Source organism: Pezoporus occidentalis, unplaced genomic scaffold (assembly GCF_034315485.1).
Source record: "Pezoporus occidentalis ecotype Australia unplaced genomic scaffold, CSIRO_AGI_Poc_V1 ctg28, whole genome shotgun sequence".
NCBI classification, from domain to species: domain Eukaryota; kingdom Metazoa; phylum Chordata; class Aves; order Psittaciformes; family Psittacidae; genus Pezoporus; species Pezoporus occidentalis.
This window is the reverse complement of record NW_026914718.1, coordinates 3,034,037-3,060,474: the sequence shown is the minus strand read 5'-3', so window position 1 is coordinate 3,060,474 and position 26,438 is coordinate 3,034,037. Positions and strand designations below refer to the sequence as shown.

The window sequence follows — 26,438 nt, the reverse complement described above, 5'->3', positions numbered from 1 at the left end:
GTTTGGAAATGCTCCATGAGATTAAATGGCATAATAGGATGCCACCCCCAAATTAAATGAAAGAGTTTCAAATCATGGCTGAAACATAAGGTATTCATCCCACAGTAGCTGTTCAAAGGTGTCATTCACCATGCATAATAAAATTTTATAGGGCAGCAAGAGACACGGTATTCTAAGCACCAATGCATGCACCATTATTCGTGAGTAACCTCTTCTACCCTTTTTCTAGGTCAAAAGTAATGTTGTACTGCTTTGGGACTGCTGGAACAAAAAGGAAGAAGGAAGAGAAGGCTGATCTGCAGGCTCACGTAAGATCAGGTATTTGTGCTGAAAAAATAGAAATCAGAAGATTTTGATGAGGGGGATTAAAAGGTGATAGAACAAGGTCAGGCTGTAATAGGCAGCTTTAGTTTTGGATTGAGGCTGTTTTCCATACTGTTAGACCTTCTGTTGGACAACAGTGGCCTGCTGACACAGGGACCTTCACACACTGAAAAAAGGAAAAAAAAAAGTGAGGAAACAATAGCCACTCTGCGCACAATTGCTTTGTCTTCTCTCTCCTATAAAGTCTGACATCTTCAGTCATTACTGATGTACTCTTTGTAATTCTATAGGTATTGTTTTATTTCACATTCATGATAAATGATGTTCTGCATAAAATGGGAGTGTGTGGCTGTTACTTGTGTTCTACTTCATCTCTATCAGTAGAACAGAAAAAAATGTTTAAAGACATAGGAAAAGCATATATTTGAGGTATTATTTGAAAAATAAGGTGACAAGTTGATTTTGGTGAAAAATTGGGGAAATGAATTATATATTTATCTTTAACAGGTCAAGATGTGGCTGCCTCTTCCTTTCTGAAGTGGTTCTATGCAAAACTGAAATCATTTCAGTACTTCTCATCCAATTAGTTTAAAAGTCAGATCTGTGGCTCAGTTGAGGGACAGTAATGTGTTAAACCACTGGTGTTCTGCCCAAAGAAACTTCATTTGTTAAACAGCTCATCTGAAAACAATATGAAGAAAACATACAATTGGCATATATCAAAATGCAGTATAAGATGTTATTATATGATTAGCATTTTCTCTTAAGGCAAATTGTTGGGAAGTAATCTTTAAGAAATTTAACTTTATAAATGGTGGAAATTTTTGAAGATTGGAAGCTTTTTTCCTTTGCAAAAAATCTCATAAATCTGCTCCCCCCAAAAAAATGTGACAGTGACTTTTCTTATTTAAAAAAAAACTTCTCATCCCATGGTATTTCTGTTAATGGTATTATAAAAATTAATTGGGAGTGTTATGCTATTGTTTTCAGTAATCACTGATCTTTATAAGTGAAACTAACATTTTCAATGCTTCATGAAAAATCAGAACTATGTGTCCTCAGGATTTAAAAATGACAATATTAGCTTGTGTTTCTTTGAGTTTACAGCCCTTATTATATAATTCAAAAATCGAGCAGACTTCAGTGGGTTGTCTGACTTTGATATGCTTTAGCAATTCAGAAATGTGTTTGAATGTTGTACCTTGAAGTGAGGATTTCCATTATTCATATTCTTTCTTCTTTATAGTTTTCTTGCTTGAATACTACTAATTATAGTTTAAAGAAGGAAATGTTATCTGGGAAGCCAAACAGTTCATCAGTGGCTGTTAAATAACGAAGAAGAGTACTTTTTTCTTACCTGGAGTCTAGTCCTAGAAATAGACTGTTAAACCCTGTCTGAGGAGCTTTTCAAGGTGGGAGGGCATATCAGAAGCTTCAGCTTCAAGGAGATTTTCAATCTCATTATTGCTTGTTCTGGGGTATGTGTTGCAGTTGTCAAACTAAATCATAATAAACTACCCAACTTTGTAATGTTAACCTGGGCATTGCAGCACAGTTTCTCCCTATGTCCCTTCTCTAGATGGAATAATTTAGTTCACCTTCCAAAACCAAGAATTCAGGACAATATTGGGGTGTTCAGGTGTCTGAAACAACTCTGGTCCATAAGCTGTTAGATTTTGTTTCAGACATTAATTCTTAGGTCCTAGTTGTAGGCTCAGCTTATTTTAGTTATTGTATAATTAACTGTTAGAATTGAAAATGTTTTTGGCTTTTAAGTGAGCAGGGCTTGAAATTCAACCTCTGAAATAATAATTTAGGTCAAGAATTGATGAAAATAATATGAAGTTGAACTCCTTTTGTCCTTCTGTGTTCAGGATCACTCTTACAGATGTAGAAGTTTGATTACATTTACAACTCCTTTTGGCTGTGCTCATTGAATAATATTGTGAATCTGGCAAACAAATAATCAGTGCAAGAGTAACCATGTTTTAATTACAGGCCTCAAATGTGCACACTTATTCTATCATTTAGTTTAGAATGATCTTGTAGGAACTGGTGGAAAAGCCAGGAGCAGCACATCCAGACTTCTATCAGACAAAGAGATAAAGAAAAGCAACTGGAAGAAAATGAGGGTGCTAATTTATATATGAAAAAAACATTCTCTGACAAGTCCATGTGGCTTTTAAGCGAAGGTACATTATTTTCTGGACATTTTAACTCTCAATGTTAATTTTGGAACTCAGTGAGGACCACTTAGGACTTTCACAGTGTCTTTTTTCCAGAATAAAAGAGAACCTGAAAATCATCATTAAGCTGCAAATGGCTATTAAAAGAGCATTGATGATTATGGGAAGTAAGAAGTGAATTCTGAAAGGAATTCTAAATACCCTTCAGAGTAGATTATTTAAATTGAACTGTTCCACTAAGTGAACTATTTATTCAAGATAGCTTTAATTTGAATTAGTTTATTTTAATTTACAAAAAGAAAATTGATGAGAACACGTTCAATCCAAATCTCACATATTTTTTACTAACCTTCCTGTGATTAAAACTCTATGTATGTAGCAGTACCAGCCATGCTAATTGGGTAAATACTCTGTTGCCATGCTTTGATGATCTAAAATGTTAAATATTACTAACTTTTTTTTTTTTTTTTTAATGAAACATTGCTTCATTGTCTGGTTTGAATTTGAAAGTAATGTAGCAAATGACAGAAAATCTTGTTTCTTTGCAAATAACTGCGTATGCAATGCTATACGTATGGTAGAAATGGCAGTGCTGCTTACTGAGGAGGTTGAACATCTCTTCAGCTTCAGGAACACTGAAATCATAAAATGGGTAATGGAGCTAAAAAGGTTGGTATCAAAGGCAGCCTGTGTATTCCTGCAAAACTGCTGGCAAGGGATTATATCTTGAGATGCAAAGAGGAACTCAAGCATGTAACTGTGCATGGCTATATGAGTTTAGGTGGTGCTGATATAAGGAGCTGTGTCAGAAAAAGGCTATTGGCTAAAATCCCTTCAACACAAGAAATGTTGCAACCCATTTCAGAGGTCAGTCTTTAAACTTGTAGCCATCCAAGTTATCTATTATTAATATTGAAGATGAGGAAATTGAAAGATATTACTGCTGATTTGAGAGTAATGAAACAACATAGGGCATTAAGATGTCAAACACCATACACTGGGTAGTGCTAAACTGGAAATGTTGATTCTTGGAAGTATGTGAGATTTTTTTGAAAACTTCAAGGTGTATTTATGCTCAAGTGATGAGTATAATTTGTGTATATACTGTATGTAATTCTAGCCAACTTCATGGTGTGTACTAGCCATGGGCCTTTTTGATTTGTATGTTTATTATCCTTTAAGTTAAACTTCCTGTTCTTGATGTATGTCATGCATATACCACTGCAGTACACTGAACTGCATGAAATTAGATTGCATCACAGTTTACATTAATATTTGTACAGAACAAATACCCTTTACTCTAAAGTACCAGCAGGTATTATAGTAAAATAATTATCATAAACTACAAAGAATGCATTTCCAAGAGAACTTTACTAAGATATCTTAGTTCTGGAATAGAGAAATAGCCTCTAGATGAGCAATGTGGTTCAACCTTCTACTTACCAACACTTAATGCCAGTTGCTGCAGATGGAAATAGTGGCTTGTTCTGTATTGTAGTGCAACAGTCTTGAAGTAGGGACTACTTTGTAACTATAAGCTGAATTAAATCAGTTGGGGTCTTTTGGTAGCAAATAGATCAAACCATAGCATAGGAAAAACTCATAGTTAAATACAGAGATTTTGTGGATAAGAGACCTTGTCCTTTACACGTAAGATACGCTTTTAAATCTAGTTAAGAAAAAAAGTATAGCTTCATAAAATATTCTTATTGAGAGAATGTCATTACAGTACATCATGTTGATAAGATTCAATACTGTGAGACATCTTCTGTAGACAGTATGAGCAAAATGTGTGAGTGCTCATCTGGTGATAAGTGTCTTGGAAGAAATTGTACTTGTGGAGAAAGTTTTATTAAGGAAGATAGGTAGATAAATGTGCACATTCCTAGTCACTTTAATTTCTTTTTCTCCCATTTTATTTATTCTCTTAGCTGTAAACAGGTGAAAGGTGCAATATCCTTACTTTCAGAAATTCGGTGCAACTCTGGTAGATGTATCCATTCATCTGTAGTATATTCATGTTGGCTTAAGAAAACAAGAATGAAGGGGGTAAAAGTGGAGATGAAATTTACCAGGGGAGAGTAGATTAAATTTACCATTTAATGTATCACTATCAATAGGATGGGAAGAAAAATACTATCCTACCATAAATCTTTCCAAAGATTCTGAATCACAGTAAGTACTGGCTGCAGCATCACTCCACGACTGCAGACTTGCTGTTGTGGTGTTTTGCTATTTTAAGTTACTTTATCCTTCGATTTCTGTGTTGTTTTTTTGTTTGTTTGTTTGTTTTGTTGTTGTTTTTTTTTTTTTTTAAGAGATAGTGGGATGGAAAATCAGGTGTAATATCTCTTGCTGTTTCTTTTATGTGTTTTGTACCAAAACCCGCACAACAGAGGTGAAAGTGTTATTCCCTGCTATGCTTGGTGGGTAACTTCTGACATTTTGAAGAAAGGATGACGTTTTCTGAGCACCTTTTCTAACTAATAAATTCAGTAGGTGTATCCCATAATCGTAGCAATGGGCAAATAGTTGTGTCAATATTCAGGTGCTAGCTGATCTCACTGCTTTGCTTAGATATGATTTGCAGAACTCCCATAAAAAATACACATCATGAAATCAAATTTTCAGCTTATTAAAACCAAAACCTCCCAGCATCAGAGAGGAAGACAAATGCTCCTCAGGCCAGAGGAGTGGAGTGTGGTTCTGTTTAAACAGAACTGTGGTTTATCTCGGGTAGGAAGCTTCTCACACCTCACAGGAGCCACCGCAGAGTCTGGCTAGTGTGTGCCCTTAGGCTAGCAGCCTCTGTAGTGCTTACCCAGCGTTGCCAGTGGTTTGTGCTCCTCATACAGCCCTGTCTGAGCTTTAAATAATGGATGAGGAAAGTGCTGCTTATTCTTCAACCTCAAGAAAGCCAAAATTTAATTTCTCTAACAATAAATCTGTCATAAATGGTTATGGGAGAGAGAGGGGAATGTAGGAGAGCTTAAAGCAGGGAGCCACAGCAACTGAACCTAAACATGACCTGGATCTGAATGCAGATTACTGTATATCAGTGCCTGTCTGACAGACACCACAAGTAATAAGAGATAATGTTTATATATATATTTATATATAACAGAATCTATTAATTTGCTTGATTATTGCAGGCTGGATTGGTATCTTTTAACTTTGGTTTAATAGGATTGCATATCCCTCCAGTTTTGTAGTTAACATACCCACCGTACTTTGCAGAAAGACTCAAGGAGCAATTGCTTTAGGCTATTTTGGTTTTTAAACATTTATTATAATAACAATAACCCAACTCAAAGGCTTTTTCATGAAGCCTGTTTGGTATCACAGACACAGAGACAGAATTGATATTTTACAGACACAGAGGAACTGTTAGAGTTCTAGTAGCTGTTTCAACTGAAGTACACTTGCACTATTTTTTTATGCCATTGCTGCCTTTCTGAGCCCTGTAGCTACCAGACTTCCAAAGTGTTATTCTCCCAGACAGGTGAGAATCCACGTCAGGACATGTGATAGCAGTACGTGTCTGGCACATTGGCAGATGCCTTAAGAAAACCTGTGAAATGCTGACCTTTTGTATTGGATATGTGCTGTAGACAGGAATCTGTGAACCTTGTCCTCTGTAATACCCCAACTGCAACATTGTGACCTTGCACTCATGGCACAGTGAGAGCTGGTCAGGTACCTTGAGTTCATCCATAACATACAAGTGTAACCACCGGTATCTAGCTCTGAAGAGAAGGACGGTGTCACAACATGCTGCAGTTGCGCGAAGTATATTTATCTGTAAAGTGGTAGTCAGCAGTTTAAGTCTAGTGCAAAATACCATATCCTTGACAGGTTTGTGTTAAATGACCTTTGCGGCCTTGTCAGAGTGAATCTTGCTAGGCATATCAGGCTTATTTGGTGCAGTCCTGTCTGATTGTTCCCACCAGCACAAATCAGAGCAAATGTTTCCAAGCCTGATTCTCCATGTGACTGGGATAGTAAATACAAATGTATACCTGATACACAATGCAAATTTTCCTTTGTTTTATTTCCATTAATTCTTGATTCATACATCCTTACATTCCTTCACGCTGTCATTAGAGTTGTGAGAGTCCTCTCCCACAGAAAAGAGCTTATTAGCAAATAGCAACATATGATCAAAGACAGTAAAGACATCAGGAGCCAAGTCACAGAGTCAGTGGTCAAATGACTGCAGAGACTGCCCTGTGAGGTGGATTTCTCCATCATAGCACAATAAGAAAAAAATGGAGTACTTGCTGTAGCAATCCAACTGAAAATCCAAATGAGGTGAATTTGCATTTGCTGAGCCAAAACCAGGAGTTAGCAGTTATGTTTTGATTGTGTAGATTGATTAGGATGATCAGCTAAATATGAAAATTGAGGAAATTTTTATTAGCACAAGAGTTTAATTTTTCTAACTGTTGCGTATCAAAGTACTTTTAAGGGATGTTATCTGGGGGGGTTTAAGGAATTGGTGAATTTTACATTTTTAAACTTTGATGTCGGTGATATAGGTGTTTCATGTATGCTGATTGCAAATGTGAACACTACTCATTAGAAGTTTTTTGTATCCGTAGCTCAGAAAAGGACAGCAGACATACTGTGCAAACCTATGATATACCAGTATTTCTTGCTAGACACCCTGGCAGGTGGAAGGATTGATGGCTTGCTGTTTAACACAGTATTAAGCAATTTGAGAATTTAACTGTTATTATTAACCATCATCATATTTTCAAGCAACCTGTATACTCATCTGTTCCATAAACTTGTTTTTGTTTCCAGGCACATACTTTAGACTATAATAGTAAGCAGATGGGCAGTCTTGTCTTTGTGCTAGTCTGAACAAAGGCTTTGTGCCTAATTAATTTTTCATGAACTTTCTTTTTGTCCAGTTCTGTTCAGGGCATCAGCATTTGATTGTTGCAGTTCACATCAAGAAGTGCAGATGAAAGTTATAAAGACTGGTACAGCAATTTGGGAGTTGGTGCCTGTCAGGTTAAGTGACTGTGTTTCTGCTAATCACACAAGGCAATACTGTTTACCTCAGCAAGTATTTGGATATCCACAACCTGTGCATAAGCTTAGAAACAGAAGAGCAAGCAATAGGATTCAGAGTCACTGCCTGTTTTCACTGCAGGCTTTGGTTAATACCATACCACTGCTAGAGTTAGGAGGAAGGTGGGCTTTCTTTTTGTCTTGGTGTGGGATTTCTTTGTGGTTGTTTTGGTTTTGGTTTTTTTTTTCTGCATTTTGGTTTTTTTTTTTTCTTTTTTTTTTTTTTAATATGTATATATAATGGAGATGGTGACCTTTTTTACAACTGTTACTAGACAAAGGTATTTATGAGTATTTCCATTCTGTTGCCAGCTTTTAGCTAGTATGGCCTAGAATAGCCTAAGAGGAGACAATCATGGTTCACAGTATTCTGCTTGGAGCTGAATTCCTATACTGCACGGACAGTGGAGGTGGTGGCCACAGTTTACAGTAGGATGTATTAGGAATCAGATACAATTTCTTCTTGTAACAGCACATCCACTATTGTCAGTTCAGTACATTTCTTTGCTCTGTATCTCCTTGCATCCATGGGGTTCTTTGCCCTGAGTGTCTTAATAAGGTTTTTCATCTTTGCATGGTGTTGACCATTCTGAAGTCTTCACAGAAACTAAGGTTGGAAACTGAAGGCACTCAGCCACAGTTCAGTAGCTCACCTGGACAGACTTTTTTAGTACTACTGGAATCTCAATTGTTATCTTAGTTCAGGCTTCTTTCATTCGCTGTTCACTATTTATGACACCATCTGTCTCTGCACTGTGAGCATCTATCTAAAAATCAGTGTAATGGTGCACACATTTGGATTGTGAGCTCTGTAGTCTTGAAGCACCCTGCTTCTTCCTTCCTTTCATGTAGCAGGCTGCACACATGACCAGAGTTGAAGCTTTAATCTCCTTTCTGCTCATCTAGGGCATGCGTAAGGCTGTCATGTCAGATGATTGAAAGCCTTACAAGTGAGTGTGCTGGCATGTTCTTGTTTCCTGGCTGTAGGTCCTAACCCTCATTTTGGTCATGTGATAGGATATGAAGTATGATAGGCTTTTGAAAAGAAAACAGAACATGTGAGATCCTGATGAAAAGAGTATGGCAAATGGTGTTTGCCCAAAGAGTTAGTATTTGAAGGTCTTGCAGCATCTCTGAAAATGGGGATGGCAAGCTTGTGGTCTGTGTCAGATGGATGATTTTTTCTGGTAGGCTAACCACAATCTGTATTTTGCAAATGCCTGAATTAATTCAGTCTCCATTTATGGCAAATGTTTGTTGCCCTTCACAGGAATTTATAATTGCCACAGCTAGCTCATGCAGTTGACAAGTGGGTGTACATACCTTGCATTTCAAACATAATAACAGTCTTTCAGGAGAGCTATTTTGGAAGCAGGTGAATTTGCATACCAATAACAAGAAAGGAAATTGCATGCACCGTTGAGAGACAGGAAAGCAGAAAGAAACAAAATTGATAAAGGGAGCACAATAGTCTTGCTGTATGGCTTGTTTCTGGCTGTAATGATATAGAAGGTTTGATAATAAGGCCTACACCTATGTCAGGCAGACAGGTTTCTCTCATTACCTTCATCCTCTTAGTGCTCACCGTGACTTGAAGTGGGCTTTGGTGTGCTTTTGAAAGGGAGTCAGGATCTGCTGCTTTACTGTGCACTAGTACCAGTTACAAAAGAAAGACTATACCCTAAGTGTGTATTATTTTCTCTACTGTTCTTTCCATGTAGCTTTAGACAAGGTTTCTACAATCCTAAGAAGCAGCAAGGACTCAAACATTGTAGCTTTGTAAAATCTAAAGGCAGAGTTTTGGTGTTAACCTTTACTTAGGTGGACAGTTTGAACTCATGCTGAAACAGCTACCTTTACTTCCTTGTTCCTACCCTTTTGTCAGTGTAAGGTTGGGTTTCAGGTGTGTTGTGGAGAGCTCCACTTTGTTTGGAAGAAAAGATACTGCATGTGTTAGAAGTGATCAGGTAGTTCATAACATGATTGACCTTAGTAGAGCAATCTTCTTTTTAGCATCTCTTTCTACCACACTTTTCTGATGTTTGGCTCTTTTTCCATGTCCTTTCCATGTCTGGGGGACACTCATGAGCATCCACTTGCTGCCAAGTTTTCTAAAATGTACTTCGCTAATTACGTTCACTCTTAGTTGTTTTCAGTTTGCTTTCAGAGTTTCCAACTGCTGCTCACTCATTCTTCTCTCTTAGCCCAAGCAATTATCTCATATGTGAGCTCTTGTAGACTTTGCTAGGAGGAGGAATCGGTAAGAATAATCAAATACGAAATTTGATGCAGTCATGATTATTGGTCAAGTACATGCACAACATTTTCTTATGTATGTCATTCTAAGGAACGACTAGATGACAGTATTTATGCTCAGAAGTACTTGGCCAGACTTTATAGTTAACTGTCCCCCCAAAAGCTATATTTATACCTCTGGTAAAGAAACTAGTTCCCCAGGTAGGGTTTATGAGCGGCTCAGCTCTAGGGCTACTGCAGTGGCCAGCAGCTTCTGTTGTGCCCAGCTTTTCCTCTGAATAAAGGGGCTTTTAGGTAGGAGTGTTAGCCTAAACAACTTGCTCTCACTACTACATCCATTTTGACATTGTTGGCGAGATACCTGCTTCATGCTAGCCGTTCATCCTTTGCCAGTGTACTATTACCATGTTCTAAGCAGCTGATAATGAGCTATGACTCAGCGTAGGTATGGTCAGCTGATGAAAGGTACAGATTTCTCTCTCCATCTGGTTTGTCTTTGAACTGGAATATACTTATGATAGGTTCTCTTAGGAGTTCAGTCCATATTTACTGGCAAGTGTGCTGTTTATACTTAAGGAGTAGTTAAAATCTGGCAAACAAAACTCGCCTGTATCCATTTCAAGAAAGAAATCTTCTATCTGTAGCCTGGCAAGTAAAGTTTCATTACACAACTGAAGATATTCTAAAACTACCTATAAATTATACACTATTAAATGTGGATAAATTGGAGAAGAAAGATAATTAGGCAGTAAGCTTCTGTTTGAGGAGTTTGAGGTAAAAGAAAAAAAAATCCCTTTTTCTAAAAAGCAGAAAAATATAACATTGCAGGCATGTAAATAGTGTGTGTATATATACGTCTACATCTATTAAAGTGGTGTGATATCTTTCATCTATAATCAGATCATCTGATTAGAATAGCATTATCAAAAGGTGGTAAAGGTGTATCAGCACACCTAGACCACTGCTTGTCAAGGAGTTTGCTCTTTGTTTGAGAGTGATAAGTTAATCAGTCTTACAGTCTCATAGAAAAGTGTGTCATTGTGATCAACATGCAGTTATTGCTAGCCTGCAATCGGCCTGCGGAGGAAATGTGAAGTACCTCTTGCATCAGAACTCTGAATGCTGATTTGCACCTCCAGTGGTTTGTTATGGGCTGATCTTTGGTGCTGTTGGTAGACATGTTAATAAACTGAAGATTGGTATCAGTGGGAATCCACTATACAAAGTACTCCACAATTTCATAACAAGTAGGTTATTTCCGGGATATAGCATCAGGCCAGCAGGTAGGGCTGCTACTGGCCTTTTGGAAACCAGATCTATTACATGAAAGTGAGCTGCTATAACATCTGTATAATGCAAGAACCTTCAATTTGTCTGAGAGCAAATATCCCTGTAGCCTAGGGTCCTTCCCTTTAGAGTGGCTAAAAGGTGGTGTGTGGAAAAAAGCCTATGAAAAGGGCCATTCTAAACTGCTACTTTGATGCTTTCAGCTATCAAACAACTGATGCAGCTCAGGGATTCCTGCACTGGGGCAATTTAGTAACTTTGAGTCTTCTAGGAATACTAACAGAAAGAATTAGGGTCTGTTCAAGCATCCTGATTTCAGCATCTCAATGAAAATATCAGTTGATGTTTTAAATTCTAGAAAAATAAACCAGGAAGATATTAATGATTTCTTTTTGACTTTCTATGGTAGCACCTCAGGCTTTAGCAGTGTGGGGCTAGATAAAAATCATTCTGTCAAGGGAACATATAAAGATCGAACATGCAAATAAAAGGGAATGAAGTGGCAATTGACTGTTTTGTTGTTTGTATCTTTGCTTTTGCTTTTATTTTTGTACCAGGAAACAAGGAATAGCTAATTAAGAAGGAAAAAAAACTTTGAGGAAGAAACACAAACAAAAAGGGTTATGTCATACCTGACGATTTTCTTGGAGGTGGTTAAGTTGAGGGAGTATATTTCACATTACAGAAAATTAAGTTGTAGATCCAATCTAGTACAGGATTAGTTTTAACAAAGCCTGTTATCTTTAATGGGACTGTTTGTGCTTACAGAACCAAGTTAACAAAAATCTTTGCTGATTTGAGTGCTTTTGATAGGCATTTGAAGACGCAACAGATGTGAAATCTGCAGACTTATTAACACAAAGTTTACTAATGTTACTATGGATAGATATGAATTAGCGAGGCAATCATAAATATTGTAAGAGAATATTCCTAGGGTAGATTAAATATAATAGATTCCAGTTCTCTAGGAGAATTTTAGTAGACTGCCATGAGAATCCATTGTTAGTAGCTTATGTTGCTTACAATGATATGTAGCAGTCAAAATTGATTTTGACTCAGAACAGATTCGAGCTAACTGTAATGTAATTTCCTAAATTATGTTTTCATGAAGCATACCATAGATTAAAGATTAACAGTATTTATTGGTTTGTTTGTTTGTTTTCTTCTCTAAATTATGGTGAAATTTTTATGAAGTTGTTGGTTTATCCTTGGTTTTCTCTCCAAATAAAAGAGAAAAGGAAAACAGAAATATTTTCACCCTTTTCAGTTGTGTCTCTTACAGGTAAGGTGCAAATAATTGTTAAAAAAATAAAATTCACTCATAAGATGTTACACTTTTCTCCTTCAGAGTAATTGTACAAAAAGGCAGCACAGTTTTTCTCTCAAGATATTTCTGTGATACTACTATTTTCTTTCCAAGTCGTTTGGTTTTTGTTTTTTATTCCAACATAAATTGAATTTTATGGAAGCAAAATATGTTTGCTAAATGTAATATCCTCCCAATACACATAAATAAAATCCTGAGTTAGGAAGTTTGAGGGTAACTTAATGAGTTGCTTAAAGAAAGGGTTTGTTTGGCACAGAACTACCTTTCCATACCAGTTACATATTGGCAGATGGAGCTGGATGCTTGACCACTACTAGGTCCATGTTAGGACATAGTGGAGTTTCTAAGGTTTTAGTTTTACCCTTATGAGTTGCTTTTTCAAAAGCTGCCAGAGCAGTATTGACAAACAACACAGAGGCACTGGGGGTTTAGAAAGTCCGTAAGTCGCATTGCTTCTTTTCTATTGCTGATATTACTTTGAATTGAAAATATTAATTGAAATGTCTGTTCCTGAGAAAAATAGAGCCTTGTTTTTCTGATCTTTCATTTGTAAGGTCTGCAAAGAGTAATTTTCATTGCATCATCCCTTTAATCACTACCTTTAATTACATAGAATCTTCTGTTGAAAATACATTTATTTATGAAGATACTGTAGCTATTGTGAAAAGAAATTTGATTTTGCATGTTTTTTATTTTCAGCCAGAAATTCATAGGGATTGCAGTTAGTGTTATCATGGGAAGCTGCATAGCTCTGCCTTTGATATCAGTGTTATACAAATGACTTCTCCCCTTGCAAAACTGTGTAGTGCAACAATTCAAAACAGGAAGAAAAAAGCTGTGATTCCTTCTTTCCTGGAGGCTTTCCATCAGTTACATTCACCAGCAAAAGGTTGGCATGTACCTCAAGGACTAATGATAATGAAAAATGTTGTATTAAAGAAGAGAAATCTTTTATAACTTGCATACTAACACACTGAACTCATTACAGCTTGTCTTACTACAGCAGGCTCTTTTATGTCTGCTGTAATGCACTTCATTTTCAAGAGAGTATGACGTGTGCTGATTCTGTAAGCACTTTTTCTCTTCCTTATTTTCCAAAGCTACCTTTGGTTGTCATAAACTACTCACGGGATACAAATTGGGCACTAGGGTGTTCTGCAGTTTCTGACTAATGCCAACATCTGAAAAATTATATTTAAAATGTGTCTGGGGCAAGTAATAGTTTTGTGTTTTCCTAGAGCAGAGGACTTGTGATAGCGTAGCTCAGGAGCTGCCAGCACCCTCAGCATTCTTATTAAAGGAGGCAGCTGTTTGTGGCAGAGGCTGTCTTGCTTGCTGTGATTGATTTTTTTGGTAACATGCACAGGGAAACTGATCATGATATGACATTCTAGGCATTATTATGTTATGAGTAGTTCATAATGTATGCCTATTTTTTAAGGATTTATGAGTAAATTGTAATAATTCACTGTTGAAATATGCAATTTCTTGGAAGTGAAATGTTGCTACGTGTGGCCTACACCTCTGGAGTACACCTCCGAAATTTCCTGTGGCACCTTAATTTTCCATTCAGTAAGCTGTTCAGTGCTTGTGTAGTTTTCTCCTGAACAAACCCAACAGTATTAATATTCCTAGCTGCATTCATTGGCAGTAATACAACTGAGAACTTTTTGCTCTCAATCTGCCTTCTGTTTCACAAGCAAGTCCCACTGAACTCTTAATAAAATACATAAACATATTTAACTTTAAAGCAGTGTAAAAGGTAGAAGAATAATGGAAAGGTTGGAAGCGAACATATGAATGCCTGCAATGCATCTCTAAAAAAATATTTCTGCAATTGATTTGGAGTGACCTATGTCAAAATCTTGATGAAATTGGAAAATGTCATGCAGACAGACAAAAAAGTAATTGAAGAGTAGTTGCAGGTTTCCAACTGGAGAAGCTGTAACAGCTGTGCTCCAGTAACTATGAAAGCAAATTGCTCTGGTTCACTCATAATAAAAGTATGTTTAAGATATAAATGCATCCCAATTTGATTGTCCTAAAGGATTTGTCTGTTGGACATCCACTTTATATTTTTACTTTTTTGAATTAAGTATGTCCAGCTTCATTCTTTATAGTTTTATAAACTCAGTGTTACATGCCTCTTTCAAAGATAACAAAGCCTTCTCAAAAGAAGCTCAGCTACTTGACATTATGCTTTAATGTAATATGAGATTGACATAGACTGCTGTTTTCAATGGACAAATGATTATGAAAATTATATGAGCTTTCTGAGAGGCAAAAAGAAAATTCAGATTCAAGTTAAATAAAGGCTTAAATTATCCAGCGTCTATCTTTAGAACACCGAAAATGGGGTTTCATGTAGTGGCATCTCAAACTCTGTAAGTAAGGTAAACAGATTTTATTTAATTCATAAAACTGAACAAAAAGAAATCCTACATAAACCAACAGTGCATTTCAAGTCAGTGCTGCAAAAAATACTCATCACCTGCCCCTCTTTTAAGCAGCACATCCGTGAGCTATGACAAATTTTCCAAAACAGTAGAACAAGTCAATGTAAGGTGAATGAACAGTGCAGTGATGATAAATATTATTTCAGTTCTCCATTGAAAAGAAGAAAACCTCCTACAACTCAATAACATCAATAAGGACCTGCTTGCTTTTAAGCCACCCTGGAAGGCAAAATATGTAAATGCTGAGAAGTTATACTTTCATCCTGCGAAGTGGTCCTTTTTGATAAAAAGAAAGGCAAGGGAGAGAGTATGGTGGAAGGATCAGAATGGGAGAAAAGAGGTCAGTTAGGGTGAGGCTGAGAAATACTTCAGAGCAGAGTTTGGGAAGAAGTGGAAGTAAACCTCTAATACTCCACAGTTAAACACTGATGTTAGTGGTGGTATCACAGGTCTGCAAGTACAGGCTACCGCACATCTCAAAAATATCATTGTGTTATTTGTGACAGTATTTTCTTGTTACTCAAGCCTTGCCTCTTTTGTAGGCCATACAATAGATGGTTAAGCTCTAGTGCATCCATTGTGAATATGAAAACTGGCTCTTTTCTTTGCTGTAGACCAAGATCAAACTGCTAGGTGGGGGTAAACAAAAGCTTGGCATCAAGAAGAGGTAGGACGAATAGAACAGCAGCAGAGATGACTGAATTTACACAATGCAATTTTCTCAGTATCAGAAGGGGATTATGGTTGCCTTCTCCACTCTGGCAGCACATTGTTTGAACTGGCTTGCAAGAAGATTGCTGTCCTTTGCATGCTTGCATTTAAGGTAAGCTAAAACTTATGTTTGTTTGCCTAAAATGCTCTGATGCATACTCTGGCAGCTGAGAAGCTGAACAATTAGCAAAAAAGACATAGTTGTGCATGCCTGGGAGGGAAAACTGCAAGTGGTAAATTTTCAGCCTCCCCAAACCATATATTGCCTTTGTGAAGGCAGGTTAAATTACACATAGTTACTGATGCTCAGCTGACCTTTGGGTAACCCAAAGCTACTGTAGTAGTCAGCATATATAACCTTATCTTTCAGTTTAAAAATGACAGATTGAGCCATGACAAAAGTTTGGATCCTGCCTTTCTCAGCTATCTCCCTGTTAATTACATAACTTTTATGCTTCAGTGAAAATGAATGCACTGAGCACATTTTTAAATTTTGAAGTTTCCATTAAAATTTGAGTTCAAACAGCCCACCAAGATAGGGATTTAATCCTTCAAAATCTGATGACATTTGCAGGTCTAGGCCCTTGACTAACTTATTTTTAATTTATGGAAATATAATGGAAAGCTTGTTTGAATTCAAGGGCCACATGCCAGTGACACATCGGAAATATTTATGATTTTTCTTTTAATTAAGAAATAGAAAAATCGGAATCTGAATTTAAATGAAAATGTTAAATAAACATACCGAACCAATTTTAAGTTATTTCTTAATGGGAAATTACAGCATGAAATTATATCTTCATGTAAATGTAAATTTCAGCTCTATGTTAATGAAAAATAATGTTTTAATTGCATAAAAGCTTTTTTCAGCTTAGTATGAATCCAGTGAGAATATTTTGAACAAATATACATCTCTGGTGAAATACCTTTTCATTCTAAAAAGCCGTAGTAGAACCACTCTGAAATACTCTAGATGATGTTTTACTGATTTGTTTGCTCTTACAAGCAAATGTTTGCTGTGGCTGCCCTGGCAGTGTTCAGGGCCAGGTCAGAAGCGACTTGAAGCAACCTGGTCTACTGGAAAGTGTCCCTGCCTGTGGCACAGGGGGTTGGAACTGGATGAGCTTTAAGACCCCTTCAAATCCAATCCAGTCTGGGATTTTATGGTTTTAAAAAAGCTTTAGAGGTTAGGAGTGATATACCACCTTAACAGGCATCAGTTGTTTTAATGGTGAGGAGATGTGTTAGATAAATACAGAAACAGAAAAATGAGCTGTACTGTTAATCTTGCAGCCTCTGTGTTGATAGACAAGTGGCCTTCCATTGCTAGGAACACAACTAAGTACTCAGGGTGCGGGCATCAAACCATACTGCAGGTTTAACCACATACTGCATTTCTGAGTATATGGTTGTATTTTCTCTATGAAGCAAGCAATTTTTGTTGTTGGATAAATTTCTTTATTAGGAAAAAGTATGTGTTAAGATGACATCAGTGCTGGCAGAGACCGGTAACAGAGTTGGAGTAACCAAAGTGAAATAAGCCATACTTGTTGAAGACATGAAAATACTTAAATTCCGGAAAGTTGATTAATGGTTGAATTACTTCAAGTCTGTGTACAATAAATTTTGCACTGTGTTGTACATTTTTAAGGAGACAATAGTAGTTTGGAGTTGGGGCCCATGCTTTGCAGTGGTTGGATCAGTTTGGGGGGTGGGTTTTATCTTCTTAAACCAGTATGTGTATATTTGCTCTTAAACCAATGGAAATCCTAATAAGAATGCTATTATGATCACAAACAAAAGAAGCTTTATAGTGGTATTGCTCAGTCATGGGTTGTGTGAAGGAGACTTAGGATTGCAGTCTTCCTATATAGTGTCACCTAGTGTGGTAGTTACATTCTTCTCAGGTATCAGTTAATAACAGTTTGCAGGGCTGTTTATATTCATAGTGGGACTGTGTCTCCCCTTTGCATTCTTCTCTTTCCCATTGGAAAGTAATTATGATAATATGTGTGTGTATCAGTGTAATTATCCCTAATTTAAAGAGTCATAATACTTGAATTGTTTAAGGAAGGCTTCAAGAGATGCACTGAAAGAAAGAAAACGTGATAAATTTGAGGGCAGTTTTGTTTCTCAGGCCATTTCCTGCCTCAGAAGTGCTGATTCAGATCAGTGGAACCACTCAGTGTGTAAAATAAAGCATGCATGTAAGAGTGTGGTCAGACGCTAATTTCAGCAGCAGATAAACCAAATACATTTGACTTTGTACTGAAGGAGACCAAGAGCACCTGCATTGTCATTTATGATTTATCAGGTGGATCCTGATGATCAGCTGAAATGCAACTGGTTTTGCTGACTGTGCCTGAGGTTCAGATACAGTTAGACTAGTTGTTATTTAGTTCCTAACTTTTCATTTCACTGGGATGGAAACCTAGGTGAGAACTAGCAAGTTAAATATCTTACTGAATTTAAGTTCTCCTTCATCTTCTCAGAATCAGAGTGATACAGGAAGGACTAGTCATTTCATTTTTGTCACTCAGGAGCTGCAGTCTGATTTAAACATATGCCTAAGTGAATTAAGAGTCTAAGTACCAGTGTTAATTGGGTTGCCAGTTATACTTACCTTTTTTTACTGTTTGGTTTATCTTAAATTTCTTCTGCTATGTTGCATAGGTTTACAAGTAAAGGATAATGACTGTACCATTTGTTCTGTAGATAATATGAGAAATGGGGATATGTTGGCATAACTGCTTTTGAAAACAAAAAACCCCAACATCAGCAACAGCAACATTTGCTTTCTAGTTCACATACATGTAGTGAAAGAAGAGTATTCTGATTGCACGCTGTAGCTGATATGGGCTGTCTAATAATAAACATCAGCAGACAGATTAAATCACAATTTTGGTGTCGCATTAAGAAACATGCATACTTTTTGACACTGTTGCACTTCAACATACTGTTCTTGTCAGCCTCATTCTGCCACTGAAAGTACAGATGACTGAAAGGGCACATTCTACTGTCTATCATGTAAACACATGTGCATAAAGCAGTAAACTCCCTTTAAATATTCCTGTTGTGCTCTGTTAGAGCATAGTTTTAGACTTAGTGGAAGTAAAGAGCTCCTGCCTCACAGCGGCTAGGTATCACTACTCAGTTTATGTGTAGTAAGTACCCTGCTTCTGAGAAATGTAGTAGATCCAGAGCTAGTCCCATTGGAGGGGCTCAGCACATACATTTAATTTCTTCTGAATCCCCATGGGCAGCATGACAATATATAAGCATCACAAAACACACATAGTTGTGAATTTGAAAACCAAAATTGATGGTTCTGGCTTTGCCTCATGTACTGGTTGTTTTGGGGCAAGTTCCATCACCAAAGGGTCTGAGTTTCTTTAAAGGTCCATTAGCAGTGCGATCTGTGGTTGCCATATGTACTGTGATGTTTTTCTGTCTTACCCTCATTTCCTGAGAAGTGCAAGTTTAGTATTTTGAATGGTTTTCATTACTGTCTTACCTCCCACTCTCCCAATAGAAACGCTGTTAAAGTGTGTTCAAGGCTAATGAAAAAGGTTCCTTGTACTTATGGACAGTGCAGTTTATGATGGTCCTCATTTCTTAGGAGAAATTATTTCATGGTCTTGAGCCACCTCCCTAGTGAAGTGTCATACAGGTGAGGTTTATCTTTATGGTGGCAAGTCCTACTGCAGTGGAGGAGAAAGTTTATGACTGCAATCTTTATCTTGGAACTTCAGGTCATCCATTAGCTATGCTGGGCTTATTCTGTGGTGCACTTTAAACATAAAGAGTACAGTTTGAGACCAGGTCATTTAGTCTATTTGATCACATTTTTCCAATGTAGAAAATAAGAGGAACAATTTTTACTCAGACTTTTCAGTTTGATTTGGCATCCTTAGACAGAAATCAGTATATAAGAGCAGCAGTATTGTATATTAACTTTTATTTGGCAGGGATTAAAAGCAGTAACTTGCACAGTGTGTAACCTAATGTTTGTAATATACCTGGAATGTATGTATGGTCCAACATGTGCATACAAATGGAGTGCATCATATATCTGCTGTAACTCACACATATAAAGTTGTTATTATTATAGAAGGCATATTAAAATTACTGCCTTTTCTAGCAAACACCAGTTTCATTTCTGCCTTGTCAAAACTGCAGATGAGAGAAATATTTTACAGGTTTTCCATAGCTGGATTGGCTGTTGCAGAAGTATATAGGGAACTTTTGTTCCAGAAGAAGTATTCAGGATGAACCAATAAATCCTGGTGTCATCTATGCTGCTTTCTGCTTTCTCCATTTCCTTCTCACTCTGTCATTGCAGGGTTGTTAGACTTTTACATTCCAGCCAACTAATTTAGCATGGGCAGATTTTTTTTTTGTCTGTGGAAGACTGGAAGTCAAGTTTGGGAGCTGTTAAGAAGATGACATCCTTGTCCTCATGCTGTGATTTTTATTGTCTCTTAATATACTAATTTCTTTGACAATATAAATATTGCTAATTGGATAAACACAAAAATGTATTCCAGTGGAATTATTGAAAGCTCTTCTGATAAATTAATTAAAAAATGACACGTTACCATGCTGCAGAGGAAGGAAGGAATCAGTCCCTCCTTTTCTCACTGCCCGTGAGACTGAGATTGTGATTATGTGATGAAGTCAGTCCATTTGCAGATTCCTGCTCCACATCATGTAAACTGAAGTTATGGGGTACTAAAGGTTGACCCAGTATAAACCATTGGATCAACAGTACAAAAACCCCAAACATCCAAAACCAATGATGAAACAATTTGTGCAGAATCAAGTATTGTCCAGAAGCTTTGTTCTAACTTGATGCTGGAAAAGATTTCACCTGTTCTGTCACAGTTGGGATGGAGCTGGCATAAAACGTAATGCCAGAGTGAATTCTTTGTCATGTACAGTGGTTAATTTGACAGGAATGCAGCTGTACCCACATGTCTGAGCTAGATTGAATGTGCACTTTTAGGTTGTCAGTGGTGCATAGAATGGATATTAGTGAGTGTGGGGCCATAGCTTGGAACGGGTTCTCCTTTGGTAAGACCACAAATACGGCCTAGCTGCAGGTAAAACTTCCATGATCTCACTAGAATTATACGACTGTTTTTCAAAGACACTCTCAAAGAGTGCTGTAAAAATGTAGTGCTGTTTTTTTTAACCACTCTATTCATACTCTAACCTTACATTTATTTGAGAATCCTAACCTTGAAGTTTAAAAAAAAGGGAAAAAACCCACTATGTTTACAGCCATTTTCTTCCCATTCCCTAAGAAAAGTAAACTTACTATGATAGAGAGCAGAGGGCAAGGTCTGCAATATTACCTGTGCACACACCTATCAATTTCAGAATCTGAATTGCCATTCTCTTGCAAAGGCAATAAACACGGTAGTATGTCTTGGGTGAAAAGTAAGAAATATAATAGGTTTGCTAGTAACAGACAAAAAAAATCTGCCTAGAAAGGAAGCAATAGGGTAGTCTCATTACAAGAAAACATTCAGGAAATTAAAACTGAAAAATGCAAAGTGACTACAATTAGGCTAAAGACTGGTAAACCCCCAAATAAATTTGTATCAAGAGTAAAATGATAAACGACTGTTACAGCGTAATCCTCCTCTATCAAAGAAGCACTGATTTCTGGTGTTGTGTTGATTCATATTTAGTATCTTGATTAGATACATCTTTTGCATATATCTCACACATTCTGTAGCAATGGCAAATATATTATAGCAATGAAAATGTAGGAAGGTAAACCATCAGAGTAAAAATGCATTTTCTAACATAGCTCAACTGCCACACTGTAAGGTCTTCTATAGAAGTTCTTTGTGTTTTGTAAAGCATGTTGTCTTTATTCTTTACTAAACCCTGGAAACACTAAAATAAAATGTTTCTGACAAGAACGCCAGCCACACAATATTTGGCCACGTAAAGAAGCATTAAAAATCATTGTCTTTAAAGCTTTTTCTTAATTTCTTTTATACTCCTTTTATATAAATAGAAATTCATAGTTCAGCTACAAATCTCTTAAGCTCATGTTAGTTGTACTCAAAAGAAATACTAAAGGATTTAAAAGTAATTACTTCTAATTCTCTCAATTTTTTCTCTCAGTTCTTCTGACTTAACAAATTGAATGGTTTGGAAATGGTTGGCAGTTTAATGATACTTAAATGGACCTATTGTTTTATGTTTTATGCATTATGCATTTAAAATACTTTCACCAAGAGCAGTGTTACTGTGCTGGATTTCGTCATTGAGAAGGTTTGCCTGCTTGGACTGTTCACAACATGAGTCTGGCTGTATCTATGATGACTGGATGTCACCCCGTGGTTAAATGCTAGCATGCAGCCAAGTTGTGTTTGTTTTCACTGTTCCATGACTCAATTCAGCTCTGAGCCACATTGACCATTTTTCACTGTGCTTCCAACTGGAACTGCAGCATTCTTGTAGCTATAGTTTGTCCATAGTATCTTATGTCTCAGCTCCTTTCAGCTGTGCCAAGTCCTCAGCAGATGGAAGTTAGGTTCCTTTGACCTCATCCTGTTCAAAGGGAGTGCTGGTGCTGCACTGCCCCATCCGTTGCAAGTTCCTACTTGCTTTCCAAGGAGATGGAAAAACAAAATGTAACCACAGCAACTGTAAGTCTTCTTACTCCAGACTTTGAAACCAGATTTTTGTTCTTTAGCTCTGGAATGAGTGCTGCTCTAATCTCCAGGAAAATACCTTTTCTCACTTGTAATTCTGAAGTCAGCAAGTGTGTGGTTCTAGGAGGACTTTTCATTCCTTTCCAACTGGCTATAATTTGTTTCTTGAGTTTGGGAGTTGTGCTGCATGGCATGAAACTTTTCCAAGGGAAGAATTATTCTTTTCAATCCTAGGCAGTACCTATTTCTATTCTGCCTTTCTAATGTCATTTGGAGTCAGTTGGTGGCAATGAAAGGGTAGCTGTGGTTGAAGCTATTACTGAAAAAACTTCTGCCAAAACTACAAAATCTGCCTGGTAGAAACATCAGATCATATGGCTCAGGGGCAGTTTACAGAGTGTATATGGGCCATAGCAATGGCTGGCTAGTTTCTGCCTAATACCTTGCTAGGTACCATTATGTATAATGTCCAGAAGGAAGATGCCTTGGCCAAATACCTGCTGTCCACACTGTGAGCAGTGACTCATTGTGAGCTCGGAACTGGCTGTATGAACATAGCTTCAACATGCTGATTAATTTAGAGTAGTTATACCAACAAGTATCAGTTCAAAATTCATCTTTTGTTCGCACATCACTTCACTGGGCCTTTTAGTTGTCCAAGATTTTGTACAGGAAAGCAGACCATCACTCCTTGCAACAGCTAACTTGAGCCATTTATCCTGAATATTTGTTAATGCCAACTAAATTAAGCTGAAAGCAAATAGAATTACATAGTTACAAAATCTGGAGAAGACCACAAGAGAGCAATGAAAGGATGAATAGAGAGAACAGGAAAAAATAAAAGGAAGAAAGAAAATCCCTACTTATGTCTGTCTAGCACATAGGTTATCTCTAAACTTTTTTTGTGCTGATGATTCTGCTAACAAGCTTCTATATGATGAGGTCCACAAGTTGGCAAGTGCTTCATACTATTCTTAGCTGAGGATCATGGCATTCATCCAACCCTTACCTTTTTAGGCTGTATCATGGGAAGAGATCCTAGACTCAGCATATCCTACACAGTCTTTGCAATGCAGATAAATCTTTGGAACATAGTGTCATCTAAACTCAACTATCTTCTCCTTATATATGTCTTTTCATTAACATAGTAATTAATTGTTCATTCCGTCTTTGTAGGTGTTAATACCTCAGTCATGACCAAAGGACAGCTTTCACTGTGTCAGGTAGACAAGGTGAGATTCGTCTCACCTGGTTTAGACGTTTAGAATGGTAAAAACAGGTAGAAGCCTCTCCCTTAGATAGAGAGTCCCTCTGTGATCAAAGAATAAAATATGCAGTTTTGTGGAGTGAGTCATCTGCTTTATTTTAGACATTTACATTCAAATAAATCACTCTGTAGGAGTACTTCTTTCTTTCTAGAGAGAGTAAAGGAAGCCTGGGTTGACAAGCTTAGAGAGAGATATCTGCATTATTGGTCAATAAATCCTTGTTTTAACAGCCTTCCAAATGGTAGGCCCAGCCTTCAGCAACCTACTATAGTTGTATGAAGTACAACATTCATTCCTGTAGGTCCAGGAAAAGCTTAATCCCAAAACAAAGTTTTATTGTAGGTCAAGTTCATAGGTCAGGCGTATATGTGTTAATCCTAATAGGTCAAATTAAATGTTCAACAGTTGTGCAGTTGCGCATTAAATTAATGCCAGGGCTTTGTTTGTAAGTAGATACAATAGTGACCTGTGCTATTGTCAGATCCCATGCTGATAAACGGGGTGCATTTCAACAGTTTCCTTGCTTCAGCAACTCAGTGTCCTTTTTTAACAAAGGTTCTTTCTGCTCTCTCTTGAAATAAACATAGCATGTGTTTTCTCCTGCATTTGGTCATTAGATTTGCACTCCCGAATGTTTCACAAAAAGAACCTGTGCCTTTTATGTGGTAACTTCAGCTGTCTTGTCATTATATTGCAGCTGCAGCTGTTCTCTGTGTTTTATCTTTAACTGTCATGTAAAGTTTTATTTAGGAACAGAGAGCAGCGAAGCTAAAATCTTGGTATATGAGGAAGGAGCTCAGTGAAAACATAACACTGATAATTTTTTTCCTGTCAGAAATAACATCCGTATTTTATCTTGAGGAGATGCACTGAGAACTTAAACAGTATGTCCTTCATTTTTTGTTGGAAATAACTTCTATGAAGTCAGTAGAACTGAAACCAACTTCTTCCTCAGATATGTCTTTTATTCTACCTTGGGCATTTCAAGATACCATCATCCTCCTGTTCCTTTGAAAATAGCTAAACCTTGGTTGTACCAGGTGGAAGAATTTTATATGAAAGAAGGATTTCTAAGCCAGTTTAAAGGGACTGAAAAAAAATGCAAAGGCAGTTAAAAAAAAGTACAAAAAATTATTTTAGATATTTTAAATCTTTTGAGGATGCATTAAAATTGGAGGTGAAGTATTGACTTTTTTCAGGAAGGGTGTCTGGTTGTAGGAGCTGGCTTCTAAATATAGACTTGCAAAGATTCTCATCTCTGAAACCTGTAATTCAAGCTCAGATTCTGGTCTAGAACATAGATAATTGTCAGACATCAGCTCTCAGTCTTATATTGCCAGGTAACTGAATTAAGTTCTATGGTTTGCTTCATATGGCAGATCAGACTAAGGGCTACAAGCCTTTATTAATTCTTGCACACGTGACAAAGCATAATGCACAGCCTAACTGTACCATGATCTCAATATCATGACTCTATAACTTGCAGTCCAGGAGAAGACTACTAAAAAGCTTGCTCTTGTGCTTGCCTACTTCCACTTTTGAAATGGAACATAGAGAGTTCTGTACATACTTCTCTAAGTGTGCTCTGCTTACAACAGAGCAGGGTGTTGTTGCCTTCAGAGTGCTGTCAGCGAGTACTTGTGAATGTTTCTACAATAGCAAAATGCCACTGAACAGCTAGTTGTCTCTATCTTTGGTCTTGTCTTCACACCTCATAGATGAAAGCTCTCACTGACTCTTCCACTCAACAGAAAATGGAAAACATGGGGAGAATGAGAGGCAGGATTCTGCTTCCTGGGCTTTAGCTTGCTCAGAGCCATAATGCAGCCTCTACTAAGATCCTGGTTGCCTAAATCCAACTTTTACCCTGCTTGCGAAAGACAAGAATTAGGATTCTCTCTTTTGTACTTTCTCAGTGCTGGCAATACCCAGATGGAAATAGTCCCAGTTGAACTCTGACTTCATCAGTGGCTGTTGCAATCCAACAGCTGCTGTGTTTTTTACAGCTGATGGACATGTTCTTTCCTCCACCCCTAGTGAGAATGTCTTGATGCCTTCTGAACTTGCCTCAGGCAGTGTTCTATGCCTGTGGGAAATATCTCCTCCTGTCTTGCAGTAATCCCACCATACTGGGAGTACAGGAGAAAGGCATTCTGGACCTCTGCTTTACTTTTCTGTCTACTGATTTCAGAGTGAAGCAACATTTATGTGATGTAGAAATCCCCTTTTTCCTGCAATCAGCTAATCTCTACTCTACAATGCAAATGCATGGGGAATTGTAGGGACTTGAAATACAAAATTATGAGAAAACAATGAGAGGCGAGGCTGTAGGCTCAAACAGCTGTGTACAGTCCCTTTAAAACAGTGTATTTTACATGGACAGAAGGCAGTAGCTTTTCATAATTCATTGGTAACATGTATAACAAAGAGAAATTGTTAGTATGTTTCTGAAGAGAAGAATACTTGTTCAAAGGGGAAGCTTGAATGGACATGAGGAGTCATGGCCCCTAAAGATCAGTTAAACCTTAGATACTAGAAGCTTGTATGGTTTGAGCATCTCCTTGTTATGACAGAAAATAAGTTACTCGTCGGTTGAAATGTCAAGAAATGTTTATTCTGGTGTAATGTAACACAATTCCCATGTATTTCCATATGATTCATGAACCGTATATATATGTACTGCAAGTCTGACCAGTAGTTACTAAACATAGAAAACTCCTAGTCTTACTATTTCAGATTAGAACTGTAAAATAGATTTTTGCACCAACCAAAACGTGATTATATATAAGATAATATGCGTTGACTATTTTCATTAATACAGCCGCTGCATTCTTACGTTACATATTTCACTATGGAAGTGTTGTGGTCTT

General features: G+C 37.2%; 1 long non-coding RNA gene across 1 annotated transcript in view; it reads left to right on the top strand.

The window, feature by feature from the left end:
- The first annotated feature begins 233 nt into the window (after window positions 1-233).
- The window catches only part of LOC134167182 (uncharacterized), a 43,637-nt gene continuing 17,432 nt past the window's right edge, over window positions 234-26,438 (top strand). Inside the window, exons 1-2 of the long non-coding RNA XR_009966128.1 lie at window positions 234-318; window positions 15,530-15,738. This is a non-coding gene — a long non-coding RNA (uncharacterized LOC134167182). The remainder of the gene's footprint in view (window positions 319-15,529; window positions 15,739-26,438) is intronic.